The 15,027-nt window shown below is 42.5% G+C and overlaps 1 protein-coding gene and 1 pseudogene across 3 annotated transcripts in view; both read right to left on the bottom strand.

Moving 5' to 3' along the window:
* PDE8A (phosphodiesterase 8A) overlaps positions 1-15,027 on the bottom strand; it is a 187,578-nt gene that overhangs the window by 84,013 nt on the left and 88,538 nt on the right. The gene's annotated exons all lie outside the window — the stretch shown is intronic.
* Positions 6,918-7,504, bottom strand: LOC128588004 (60S ribosomal protein L17-like; annotated as a pseudogene).

Raw genomic sequence — 15,027 nt, 5'->3', positions numbered from 1 at the left:
TGTAGAGACAGAGTCTCACTTTATGGCCCTCGGTAGAGTGCCATGGCATCACACAGTCACAGCAACCTCCAGCTCCTGGGCTTAAGCAATTCTCTTGCCTCAGCCTCCCGAGTAGCTGGGACTACAGGCGCCCGCCACAGCACCCGGCTATTTTTTGTTGCAGTTTGGCCGGGGCTGGGTTTGAACCCGCCACCCTCGGCATATGGGGCCAGTGCCCTACTCACTGAGCCGCATTTATTCTAAACTGAGGAATAAATGTATTAATAAGCTCACAACAAAAGCCTCTTCTCTCCTGAGAAAACAATAATGAGCACAGAATCTACACCAAAAATTGTTGAAAGAACTTAACTTTTTTAACTTTTATGATCTCAACTTATAAAAGTTACAAAAGTTACTCACCACTGGATATAATAAGAGAAGCTATCGGTTCTTTTTTTTTTTAAGACAGAGTCTTAGTCTGTGCCCTGGGTAGAGTACTCTGCTGTCATAGCTCACAGCAACCTCAAACTCTTGGGCTGAAGCGATTCTTTTGCCTCTGCCTCCCAAGTAGGCGGGACTACAGGCGCCCACAACAATGCCCAGCTATTTTTAGAGATGGGGTCTTGCTCTTGCTTAGGCTGATCCCAAACCTGTGAGCTCAGGCAACCCACCTGCCTTGGCCTCCCAGAGTGCTAGGATTACAGGCATGAGCCACCATGCTTGGCCCAACAGGTTCATTTTTTAAGGAGTTAAGAGTATGAATTTTGCTGTGGTATAATTTTTGCAATATCATTTTTAAATGTTCATGTTTTAGCAATTCTATTTTACCACTGAATGCTCACTTTATTTACTTAACTAGATTGCATTTAACCTTACATCCTGTCCACAGGGTACATCCAGCTCTCAGGACCTCTCTGGAGTACAGTCTCCACACAGCCGGACAACTACTTACCACTGCCCTACCCAAAATAACCACCACCAGGAAATCTGATGACATTACTCAGTGAGTAGACATCAGCAGGGGGCCCTCAAAGAGTAAACAAATGCCCAATGCTCTGGATAAGGGTATTGGAACTATTGGAATTCTTGGATCCATCCTTTGTGTATAAAGATCAGAACCAAATTGACCTAATGCTTCAGGTCATAACCCTCTTAATAATAATTTATTTTTTACAGTAATGCTTATAAGGGAATCTTCATCTTCAAATCAACTTTAATAAGATAACTTTGATTTAATCTTTCAGCTTTAAAACCAATTGCCATTCTTAGGTAATATAGAAACAACACCATGTTCAAGGGCTGATAACCAGTAAAAATACAAGTTGTTGAGTGTAGTCTTTTGGATTTTTAAATATTTGTGAATTTTTAAAGATTTATTTTTAAAAAAAGATTACTAAGTTATTAGCTGGGCATTGTGGCGGGTGCCTGTAGTCCCAGCTACTTGGGAGGCTGAGGCAAGAGAATCACTTAAACCCAAGAGTTTGAGGTTGCTGTGAGCTGTGACGCTACGGCACTCTACCCAGGGCGACATAGTGAGACTCTGTCTCAAAAACAAACAAAAAAGATTAAAAAATTAGGATATCAGATAATAGGATGATGTCTATTTGCATTTCAATATTTTAAAATAATTTTTTGGTAAATATGGTTAATAGTTAATATAAAATAATTATTAGAAACTTTGACTTCTTTTATTTGCCTAACTGATCTAACATCATTTATATGTGATACTAGAAGGCAAAGTTATAACATTATGTTACAAATCTTGATTGCAGGCAGGGGGTGGGAAAAGAAAAGGATACAGAATTTCAACCTATTTAAAATTTTTCCTCCCCAGATCCCCCCATCCCTCGCCTGCTTTATTCTCTAATTCTCAGTCATGATTTGGTATACTGTATTTTTTTAAATTTATCTTCTTTTTTGTCCATTTCTCCCATTAGAATATAGTTTTATAATGACAGATATTTATCTGTTTCATTTATTGCAACACCCAAAACAGAGTCTAGCATACAGCACAAAACCCAAAAATATGTTGGTTTTACACAAATGGAAACTTTGTGTAGCTAAACTTTTTTGAAAAAGAAAAATACTGAACTAATCTTTTTTGAACTAATAATTTACCTAGAAATTATGCTCATACCAGCTTATTACATATATGTTATATTTAATACAGCACTTCTAGTTTTCAGAGTAATTTCATATACACTTTATTTCGTTGAGGAACAGAAAGAATCTTTTTCAGGTCACTCAAGGAAACAAAGAGGAAAACCTAAAAGCCCTAGGAACCACAACAGAATCATGTAATCTCTTTTTCTGACATGCCTTTATTAGAAATAGAAAGTTATGCTGGAATCAACTTAACATAAATTGAATGCAAACTCAGGAACTATAATTAAGTCATAAACCTGGTTTTGGCCTGAGCCATACTGTCCCTTCAGATTTTCTGTGTACATCCAGTAGCCATCTTGTCTCTCTGTTTCTCTGGGCAAAGAGAAATAATGTGATTAAAGAGACAAAGCCTAGATAAGAGTCAGGAGACACCAGTACAAAGAGTATGGAAGAGTCTCGATACAGGTACTTGTGGACCACCTCGCAAGCACCTAGCTCTGTCCCTGTGTAGTAGTGGGAGAGGAAACATAAATAACATGATGTAGTCAGTTACAACAGGAAAAGTTCCTTATTATGGTCTAACACTTTGGATCCAATCATATCTAACCCCATTTGTTTCCCACTTTGTAATTAAGGTAAACTTATTAACTCTACTTTATTGCTGAAGAAACTGACACTCAGAGCAGTATGGTCAAATCGCTAGTAAGCAACTACAGGAATGGGACCAAGTGTGTCTAAATTTAATTCTCATGGTCTTTTCATGCTCCTTTAGAAAAGGTCTAAAATCATCTGACTCTAACCTATTATATGCTGAAATAAGATTGAAAAATTGTAAAGTGACAAATCTTTACTGAGCATCCATTACGTGCAAATGGTTTCCTAGGCATTCAGGATTCCACAGAAACAAGACAGATACTATCTGTATTTAACAACAGGAAGAGATGTCAGGGAGAATAACTGGATGGCTATTTTGAGTCAGAGCTGAGGACAGCATGGCTGAGGCAGCAATACGGAAGGTGACATCTAAATGACAAGAAGGAGCCGATAACGCAAGGGCCAAAGGAAGAAGCACCGGGAAGGGGAGCAGGTTGCCCACAAGACCTACAGTGGGGACAGGAGGGGGAGCAGCTGACACATAAGACCTGCACTGGAGACCGGTAGGGGAGCAGCTGACACATAAGACCTACACTGGGGACAGGTGGGGGAGCAGCTGACACATAAGACCTACAGTGGGGACAGGTGGGGGAGCAGCTGACACATCAGACCTACAGTGGGGACAGGTGGGGGAGCAGTTGACACATCAGACCTACACTGGGGACAGGTGGGGGAGCAGCTGACACATCAGACCTACAGTGGGGACAGGTGGGGGAGCAGCTGACACATCAGACCTACACTGGGGACAGGTGGGGGAGCAGCTGACACATCAGACCTACACTGGGGACAGGTGGGGGAGCAGCTGACACATCAGACCTACAGTGGGGACAGGTGGGGGAGCAGCTGACACATCAGACCTACAGTGGGGACAGGTGGGGGAGCAGCTGACACATCAGACCTACAGTGGGGACAGGTGGGGGAGCAGCTGACACATCAGACCTACAGTGGGGACAGGTGGGGGAGCAGCTGACACATCAGACCTACACTGGGGACAGGTGGGGGAGCAGCTGACACATCAGACCTACAGTGGGGACAGGTGGGGAGCAGCTGACACATCAGACCTACAGTGGGGACAGGTGGGGGAGCAGCTGACACATCAGACCTACAGTGGGGACAGGTGGGGGAGCAGCTGACACATCAGACCTACAGTGGGGACAGGTGGGGGAGCAGCTGACACATCAGACCTACACTGGGGACAGGTGGGGGAGCAGCTGACACATCAGACCTACACTGGGGACAGGTGGGGGAGCAGCTGACACATCAGACCTACAGTGGGGACAGGTGGGGGAGCAGTTGACACATCAGACCTACAGTGGGGACAGGTGGGGGAGCAGCTGACACATCAGACCTACACTGGGCACAGGTGGGGGAGCAGCTGACACATCAGACCTACAGTGGGGACAGGTGGGGAGCAGCTGACACATCAGACCTACAGTGGGGACAGGTGGGGGAGCAGCTGACACATCAGACCTACAGTGGGGACAGGTGGGGGAGCAGCTGACACATCAGACCTACAGTGGGGACAGGTGGGGAGCAGCTGACACATCAGACCTACACTGGGGACAGGTGGGGGAGCAGCTGACACATCAGACCTACAGTGGGGACAGGTGGGGGAGCAGCTGACACATCAGACCTACAGTGGGGACAGGTGGGGGAGCAGCTGACACATCAGACCTACAGTGGGGACAGGTGGGGGAGCAGCTGACACATCAGACCTACAGTGGGGACAGGTGGGGGAGCAGTTGACACATCAGACCTACACTGGGGACAGGTGGGGGAGCAGCTGACACATCAGACCTACAGTGGGGACAGGTGGGGGAGCAGCTGACACATCAGACCTACAGTGAGGACAGGTGGGGGAGCAGCTGACACATCAGACCTACAGTGAGGACAGGTGGGGGAGCAGTTGACACATCAGACCTACAGTGGGGACAGGTGGGGGAGCAGTTGACACATCAGACCTACACTGGGGACAGGTGGGGGAGCAGCTGACACATCAGACCTACACTGGGGACAGGTGGATGAGCAACTGACATAAGACCTACAGTGGGGACAGGTGGAGGTCACTCAAAGAAACAAAGAGGAAGAGGTGAGTGAGGTCACGGCTAGGTGGGAACCATAAGATACAAAGCTTTCTAAGCTGGGTAAGAAATTTGGATTTTATTTTAAATTTCACAAAAAGCCACTTGAGGGTTTTACATAAGGAAGTGATATGATCTAATTTTTATTTTTATTGATTTTTCCACCAAGTATTTTTTTTTTTTTTGGATTTTTTTTTAGAGACAGAGTCTCACTGTACCGCCCTCGGGTAGAGTGCCGTGGCGTCACACGGCTCACAGCAACCTCTAACTCCTGGGCTTACGCGATTCTCTTGCCTCAGCCTCCCGAGTAGCTGGGACTACAGGCGCGCGCCACAACACCCGGCTATTTTTTTGTTGCAGTTTGGCCGGAGCTGGGTTTGAACCCGCCACCCTCGGCATATGGGGCCGGCGCCCTACTCACTGAGCCACAGGCGCCGCCCTCCACCAAGTATTTTTTATCATGGTAAAAACATATATAAATTTTACCCTTTTACTTGAAGAGAAACTTCTCTGAAGAAGACAGGTGCACAGACTACAGACACACGAAAAATGTTCATCATCCTTAATCATCAGAGAAACGCAAATCAAAACTACTTTGAGATATCATCTAACTCCAGTAATAGCCCATATCACAAAATCCCAAGACGAGAGATGTTGGCGTGGATATGGAGAAAAGGGAACACTTTTACACTGCTGATGGGAATGCAAATTAATACATTCCTTTTGGAAAGATGTTTGGAGAACACTTAGAGATCTAAAAATAGATCTGCCATCCAATCCTACAATTCCTCTACTAGGTATATACCCAGAAGACCAAAAATCACATGATAACAAAGATATTCGTACCAGAATGTTTATTGCAGCCCAATTCATAATTGCTAAGTCATGGAAAAAGCCCAAGTGCCCATCGATCCACGAATGGATTAATAAATTGTGATATATGTACAACATGCAATATTATACAGCCTTAAAGATAGAGACATTACCCCTTTCATGTCTACATGGATGGAGCTGGAACATATTCTTCTTAGTAAAGTATCTCAAGAATGGAAGAAAAAGTATCCAATGTACTCAGCCCCACTATGAAACTAATTTATGGCTTTCATATGAAAGCTATTACCCAGTTATAACCTAAGAATATTGGGAAGGGGGAGAGGGAGGAGAGGGAGGGGGGAGGATGAGCGGCAGAGGGAGGGTGAGTGGTGGGATTACACCTACGGTGCATCTAACAAGGGTACATGTGAAACTTAGTAAATGTAGAATATAAATGTCTTAACACAATAACTAAGAAAATGCCAGGAAGGCTATGTTAACCAGTGTGATGAAAATATGTCAAATGGTATCGCGTCCCATGATTGCATTAATGTACACAGCTACGATTTAATAAAAAGAAATAAATTAAAAAAATAAATCTTACCCTTTTAACCATTTCTAATCTCACAGTTCAGCAGAGTTAACAATATTCAGACTATTGTGGCAACCCATTTCCAAAACTCTTTCTTGCAGAACAGAAACTCTACGCCCATTAAAGAACAACTACCTGTTTCCTACTTGCCCTAGTTCATGGCAACCACCATTCCAGGTTTTCACAAATTTGACTATTCTAGATACCTTATATGAGTGAAATCATACAGTATTTTCTTGTGACCTGTTTACTTCTCTTACATAATGTCCTCAAGATTCATTCATGTTGTAGTGTGTATTAGAACTTCTTCCTTCTGAAGGCTGAATTAACAGTCTTATATGGATATGTGACGTTCTGTTGATCCATCACTTGCTGATGGACACTTGAGTTGCAGTCTTATATGGATATGTGACATTCTGTTGATCCATCATCCACTGATGGACACTTGGGTTACAGCCTCTATGGATATGTGACATTCTGTTGATCCATCACTCACTGATGGACACTTGCGCTGCAGGCTTATATGGATATGTGTTCTGTTGATCCATCACCCACTGATGGACACTTGAGTTACTTTTACCTCTTGGCTACTGTGAAAAATGCTGCTATGAACATGGGTGTGTAACCATCCCTTTAAGATCCTACTTTTTTTTTTTTTTGCATTTATTTTTTACTGTTATTTGCATCTGTTTTCATGCCATAAGTTTTTGTTCCTTCAGTTTCTTCTGGGATACCTTTTCCTTCTGTGCTACCTCCTCTTCTGGTTTGGGAACAATTTGTTTCTTTTCAGTAAGGATCATCTCGATGTGCTCAGGGATGGGTTAATGTGACCACGAGCTCTGTAAGTTCAGCAACGCATCTTGGGTGCTTTGTTCTCTTGGATATGCTCAATGACCAGAGAATCTCCATCTGAACCCTTAAGTTCAACATTACTCTCTGCATTTTTAAGCATATGCAGCAAAAATTCAGCACTCTTTTTGGGCCACCAACCCTGTATCCAGCCCCACTGCTTGGCCTGGGAACACCTCACACCTACCAACTCCAACATTGTATCTTCAGAATGGTACACGCTGTTTCTTTAAAGTGACATCCTTCAGATACTTGGTGGCTTTTTGTATATGCATACCCTTGATGGCCTGGGTGGTTTCACATGGGTTCTTAAAGTGAACATGAAGATTTGAGTCTCTTGACTTACATGACTTTGTGGGGTTTTCTGGGTCAAGTGAATAGCGAACCATTTTCACAGATCACTTCAGGTTGCTTAGGGGAAGAGCTAAGATCCTACTTTTAATTCTTTTGGATATGTATGTAGTAGTGGACTTGCCGGATCATATACTAACTCTATGTTAATCTTCTTTTTATGTTCTGGCTTCTCAACACATATTTAATTTTTTGAGGAACTGCCACACTATTTTCTTTACAGCTATACCATTTTCATTCCCACCAACAGTGCCCAAGGGTTCCATTTATTCTTCACCTTTTTTTTATAACCTGATTTTTAAAATGGGCAAAAGACCTAAATAGACGTTTCTCCAAAGATGAACTATAGCTGGCCAACAAGCATATAAAAAGATGCTCAACAAGACTAATCATTAGAGAAATGTAACTCAAAATGAGGAGACATCACTGCACATCCATTAGCACAGGTACTACCAAAAAAGAAAGGTAGGAAAGAAACTAATAAGTGCTCATAATTATTTTTATTTTTTACTTTATCTTATTTTATTAAGGAAACAGGAAAGAGAAGTTTATTAATTTGCTGAAAAATGAAGAGGGCAGCAGACTAGTGTCTCAAAGACTACTAACCTGCCTTTAGGCAGAAAAACAGGGCTTTTTAAAAGGGGTGGGGGTCCAGCAGTTGGCTTGGGGTCTCCGAGACTGATGTCACATGTCATGGCTTCAGGCTATTGGTGCCTAATTATAATTAGTGGTTTCCAGTCTTGGGTTATTGGCCTTACTTCTGGTGATGGTAATCTTGTGACCCTTATGCAGACAGTTCTGTTGAGCCAGCTCCATTTGACTCGATAATTCTTCTACAACATGCCTAAGTCCAGTAAGACAGAACACCCACACATAAAACAAGCTACTAAGTCTTTCTCTGTATTTTACATCATTTACGGATACCATATTTCTGGCAGAAGACTTTCATTTTTTAGAATGATGTCTTTGGCTGCCTGTGGAAATGGACTGTGGGACAGTGAGAGCAGAGGCAGGGCAGGCACAGTCCATGTGGGGAGGACGGGGCTGGACCCAGAGGCTGCCTGCTGAGGATGTGACTGGAAGGATTCGGTGTGTGTTTTGCAGACAGAGTGATCAGGACATGCTGATGGACAGGACACAAACAGATCCACTGATTCCTAGGCCAGAGTTCTGAGAGTGACTTGCAGTTTTTTATCACTGATGCCTGGAAAGTTAGAGTCTCCACGGCAGCCCAGCATGGTCTGTTCCAGATCCACCCCCAAGACGCAAATGATTCCCCCGGGGGCAAAGCTCCTTGCTGCTTCATGTCCCTACCGCCATACCTAGACCCCTCACCTCGGAGTCACTTTTGCTACCCTCATCTGTTCCTAATTTTACTTTCAGTCAGTTTAAACAGCAAATATTTACTGAGAGCCTTTTGTATGTTACCCTGGCTGAATGCCAAAATCGAGTCACACGCTACCGTGAAACTGAGACGGTCTCTTCCCAAACCGGGATAAAACAGTGCCTAACAATGAATAAATGACCAATAAATTCTAAATATCTTCAGTAAAGACTTTCCAAGAAGTATTTGCTATAAAACTATAACTAACTTTACATGCACACATATATCATAAGACTTTATAATTTTTTTTTTTTTTAGACAGTCTCACTTTGTTATCCTTGGTAGACTGCTGTGGCATCACAGCTCACAGCAACCTCAAACTCTTGGGCTTAAACAATTCTCTTGCCTCAGCCTCCCAAGTAGCTGAGACTACAGGTGCCCACTACAATACATGGCTATCATAAGACATTTTTTAACTACATTTTTCCAAAGAGCTGTTTATTTCAGAGCACTAAGGTTGTAATCCCTATCTCATAGAACCATTAATTTAATGATGCTTTGAAATACTATACAAAGTAGGATTTAGTTCTTAATGTATTTGATACAATAACAAATAAAAGTTTTCCTGAAATGCTAAAATAAAATTACCTTTGAAAGGAAAATTAGCAAGAATAAACCCATAAAACCTAGAGAGTGACCAAATGCAGGACAACTGGGTGACGCTGAAGTCCTCCTCAGACACGTCATGAGATTTGAGAACTCTCACAACCAACTGCAGAAACCTGAGGTTTCTACATCATGAAGGCCAGACTAAAACTGACCACTCCCCTCCACCCTCTCCAAAACAAGGAAAATGGCACTTGCCTACACTCCTGTCAAAATGAAGTGGAGTGTCTACAGGCTGCCCCGGGTAGGAGAAAGGCAGAAGGTCAGAACTCGGTGCTAGTTATTCAGCTCCCTCCTGGAGAAAAACAGAATCCAGCACACAGGGATGACCCGGATATCTAAAAGGAACTGTCCCAGCTATCAATTAACAAATTAGCATCCTGGATGAGTCTATGTCAGGCACATTTATAGTTATCAATCGTGTTCATGTATCACACTGTACATTCCGACAGCAGTGAGCCTTGTTCAGAGGAGGCACAGCTGCTAGTTGCCGGCTTCCTGACTGCAAGGCCAGCCTAGGTTTTACTGGACCTTGATGAGATCCAGAGGGGGCTACACTGAGAATGACAATCCACACAACACAATTATCTGGATGACTCAAACAGTTTTCAGAACCAGTATTCTAAAGATAAGACAGATAGGGGATTAAACTCTTACCCTTCCTCCTAAAAACTACGTGACTTTAAGCAAGTTTCTTCCCTTGCCAAACCTTACCTTGAAAGTAGTGATTATGAAGATTATATGAGCTGACCAACACGTGGCACTCCATACAGCAGCTGGCACACAGCCACTCAGAGAGCCCTGCTTTGGTTTTAGAAAAAGGAGACAGCTAATCACATTATCTCAATCATAGCTTTTGGGAGAAAGCAAGTTTTGAGACTGAATAATATTTGATATGCAACAGAGAGTTAACTGTTCACCCCAACCATCAGACCCACTGAATGCTGTCTGCAACCCAAGCTGTACTGTTAAAACTATCTCTTAGTTTTCTCTGATGAGAAGACTTCTCTGATGAGGACTACATACATATTCTCAGCAATTGGTCTATACTATTTTCTTTTCTTTTTTTTTTTTTTGTTTGAGGCATTAAGTACTTTATGTTTTTTTCTTCCTGTTTCTTTTTTTTTTATTGTTGGAGATTCATTGAGGGTACAAGAAACCAGTTACAGGGTGATTGGTGGGATTACACCTGCGGTGCATCTTACAAGGGTACATGTGAAATTGGTGGGATTACACCTGCGGTGCATCTTACAAGGGTATATGTAGAATATAATTGTCTTACTACAATAACTAAGAAAATGCCAGGAAGGCTATGTTAACCAGTGTGATGAAAATGTGTCAAGCTGTTTATAAAACCAGTGTACGGTGCCCCATGATCGCATTAATGTACACAGCTATGATTTAATATTAATTAAAAAAAAAGATTCCTTGAATAACTTGAAGAAAAAAAAAACCAGTTACACTGATTGCATTTGTTAGGTAAAGTCCCTCTTATAATCGTGTCTTGCCCCCAAAAGGTGTGGCACACACCAAGACCCTACTCCCCTCCCTCCTTCCCTCTCTCTGCTCTTCCTTTCCCCCACCCCTCCTTCCTTTTTTATCTCTCTGCTCTCCCCTTCCCCTCCCCCCACTGTGTCCTTAATTGTCCTCATATCAAAATTGAGTACACAGGATTCATGCTTCTCCATTCTTGTGATGCTTTACTAAGAATAATGTGTTCCACTTCCTTCCAGGTTAATACAAAGACTATAACGTCTCCATTTTTTTTAATGGCTGAATAGTATTCCATGGTGTACATATACCACAGCTTGTTAATCCATTCCGGGGTTGGTGGGCATTTTCCACATTTTGGCGATTGTAAATTATAAACAGTCTAGTGCAAATGTGCTTATGATAAAAGGATTTTTCCTTCTGGGTAGATCAGTAAGGGAATGCAGGATCAAATGGGAGGTCTAGCTTGAGTTCTTTGAGAGTTCTCCATACTTCCTTCCAAAAAGGCTGTGTTAGTTTGCAGTACCACCAGCAGTGTAAAAGTGTTCCCTTCTCTCCACATCCACACCACATCTGCAGTTTTGAGATTCTGTGATGTGGGCCATTCTCCCTGGAGTTAGATGTTATCTCAGGATAGTTTTGATTTGCATTTCTCTAATAATTAGGGATGATGAGCATGTTTTCATGTTTGTTAGCCATTCGTCTTTTTTTTTTTTTTTTTTTAAGAGACGGAGTCTCACTTTATCACCCTCGATAGAGTGCTGTGGCGTCACAGCTCATAGCAACCTCCAACTCCTGGGCTTAAGCGATTCTCTTGCCCTAGCCTCCCAAGTAGCTGGGACTAGGCACCCGCCACAACGCCCAGCTATTTTTTTGTTGCAGTTTGGCCAGGGCCAGGTTTGAACCCGCCATCCTCAGAATATGGGGCCAGCGCCCTACTCACTGAGCCACAGACGCCGCCCAAAATGGGATTATAGTTTTGTTTGTTTGTTTTTGTTGCAGTTTGGCCAAGGCATCTGTCTTCTTTAGAGAAGGTTCTATTCATGACTCTTGCCCATTGATATATGGGATTGTTGGCTTTTTTCATGTGGATTAATTTGAATTCTCTATAGATCCTAGTTATCAAGCTTTTGTCTGATTCAAAATATGCATATATCCTTTCCCATTGTGTAGGTTGTCTATTTGCTTTGGTTGTTGCCTCCTTAGCTGTACAGAAGCTTTTCAGTTTAAGTCCCATTTGTTTATTTTTGTTGTTGTTGCAATTGCCACTGTCCCCCCTTTCAGCCACAGTAGTCTTCTTCATGAAGTCTTTCCCTAGGCCGATATCTTCCAATGTTTTTCCTATGCTTTCTTTGAGGATTTTTATTGTTTCATGCCTTAAATTTAAGTCCTTTATCTATCTGGAATCAATTTTTGTGAGTGGAGAAAGCTGTGGGTCCAGTTTCAGTCTTTTACATGTGGATATCCAGTTCTCCCAGCACCATTTATTGAATAGGGAATCTTTCCCCCAAGGTATGTTCTTGTTTGGTTTATCGAAGATTGGGTAGTTGTAAGATGTTAGCTTCATTTCCCGGTTTTCTATTCAATTCCAAATGTCTGTGTCTCTATTTTTGTGCCAGTACCCTGCTGTCTTGACCACTATGGCTTTGTAGTACAGCCTAAAATCTCGTATGCTAAAGCCCCCGGCTTTGTTTTTATTACTAAGAACTGCCTTAGCTATACGGGGTTTTTTCTGGTTCCATACAAAATGCAGAATCATTTTTTCCAAATCTTAAAAGTACAATGTTGGTATTTTAATAGGGATGGCATTGAATAGGTAGATTGCTTTGGGAAGTATAGACATTTTAACAATGTTGATTCTTGCCAGCCATCAGCATGGTATGTTCTTCCATTTGTTAATATCCTCTGCTATTTCCTTTCTTAGGGTTTCATAATTTTCTTTATAGAGGTCCTTCACCTCTTTTGTTAGGTATATTCCTAGGTATTTCATTTTCTTTGAAGCTATGGTGAAGGGAGTTGGGTCCTTAATTAGCTTCTCATTTGACTTTTATTGCCGCATACAAAGGCTACTGACTTGTGGACATTGATTTTATATCCTGAGACATTACTGTATTTTTTGATGACTTCCAGGAGTCTTGTGGTTGAGCCTTTGGGGTTCTCTAAGTATACTATTTTTCTTTAAAAACAATTCTGGCTTCTTCAAAGCTTCTTTTTGGAATATTTCTTATTACTAATTATGTCTACTTCTAAATTTCAAATAATCATCTCAGAAAAATCAAGGAAGAAAGTGTTTTCTTATGTCCTAAAGAAAACTGAACTTTGCGCTTCAGTGGAGACACTACAGGTAAGAGAGGGAAGTCTACAGTAAGAGAACTAACAGCATGAATGAGGACTGTGAGGACCTGCTGGGCAGATGAAGGCTCCTCAACAAAGGGCGGAATCAGGATAGTGGTGCATGTGAGACCCTGCTGTGGACAATCAGTGTCTGCCCTTTCATTGTAAATAGCAGCAATAGCCCGGGTAAGAGATTTAGGAAAGGAAACCTATCCTAAAGGAGGCTGTCTCTTCCCGGGGATCCATCCTTCTACAGGTTTAAATGTATAATCTTGACCCAATGTTGTCCCGTATTTATACAGGAAAAAATGCACATTTATATATATGGCAAACTCAATACATTTTTAACAAAATACTACGTAGAATGTCCCAAATTACAATCCAAATACATTTGTTAGGAGCATCACAGTAGTCGTAACTGCATAAGCAGTTTGAAAAGCAGAGAGTGTCAGAGGGGTTGTGCATCTGCAGCTGCCAGTGTAGGGAACATCCACACCACCTCCACAAGGCAGTGCTCAGCCTTCCTTTGGCAGATCATGAGAAGGCAGGCAAACTGTCCTGGTCAGGGCATTCAAAGCAACTGCTTGTTTTTTTTTTTGTAGAGACAGAGTCTCACTTTACTGCCCTTGGTAGAGTGCCATGGCGTCACACGCGGCTCACAGCAACCTCCAGCTCTTGGGCTTACGCGATTCTCTTACCTCAGCCTCCCGAGCAGCTGGGACTACAGGCGCCCGCCACAACGCCTGGCTATTTTTTTGTTGCAGTTTGGCTAGGGCTGGGTTTGAACCCGCCACCCTCGGCATATGGGGCCAGTGCCCTACTCACTGAGCCACAGGCGCCACCCAAAGCAACTGCTTGTTAAACCACATAATTTGGCAATGAGAAAATGACATTTTAAGCATTTTACATCCTAACATCCTAGTGTTGTTTATGTATATAGTTTTACTAAGTTTCAGCTATGCTTCAGGAAATAAGTCTGGGGTTGGGTTGATGTATAATGAATCATAGTTTTTCCCATTAAAAATATAACACACAGGCCAGGCCAGTGGCTCATGCCCATGCCCATGCCCTAGTACTCTGGGAGGCCCAGCTGGGAGGATTGCTTGAGCTCAGGAGTTCAAAACCAGCCTGAGCAAGAGACCTTGTCTCTACCAAAAACACAAAAATAAGCGAGCTATTGTGGCAGGCACCTGTAGTCCCAGCTACTCAGGAGGCTAAGGCAGGAGAATCACTGGAGCCCAGGAGTTCGAGCTTGCTGTGAAGTAGGCTGATGCCTGGTACTCTACTAATGGTGACAGTGAGACTCTGACTCAAAATAATAATAATACACACCTTTCACCATTAACTAAGATAGACTCTCACTGGATTAAAGATTTAAACTTAAGACATGAAACTATAAAAATGCTAGAGGAAAGTGCAGGGAAAACCCTTGAAGAAATCAGTATAGGCGAGTATTTTATGAGGAGGACCCCCAGAACAATTGAAGCAGCTTCAAAACTACACTACTGGGATCTGATCAAACTAAAAAGCTTCTGCACAGCCAAGAACACATTAAGTAAAGCAAGCAGACAGCCCTCAGAATGGGAGAAGATATTTGCAGGTTATGTCTCCAACAAAGGTTTAATAACCAGAATCCAGAGAGAACTCAAACGTATCAGCAAGAAAAGAACAAGTGATCCCATTGCAGGCTGGGCAAGGGACTTGAAGAGAAACTTCTCTGAAGAAGACAGCGCACAGCCTACAGACATATGAAAAAATGCTCATCATCTTTAATCATCAGAGAAATG

Source organism: Nycticebus coucang, chromosome 6 (assembly GCF_027406575.1).
Source record: "Nycticebus coucang isolate mNycCou1 chromosome 6, mNycCou1.pri, whole genome shotgun sequence".
Lineage (NCBI taxonomy): Eukaryota > Metazoa > Chordata > Mammalia > Primates > Lorisidae > Nycticebus > Nycticebus coucang.
The sequence above is the reverse complement of the archived record's forward strand: the minus strand, read 5'-3'. Positions and strand labels throughout refer to the sequence as shown.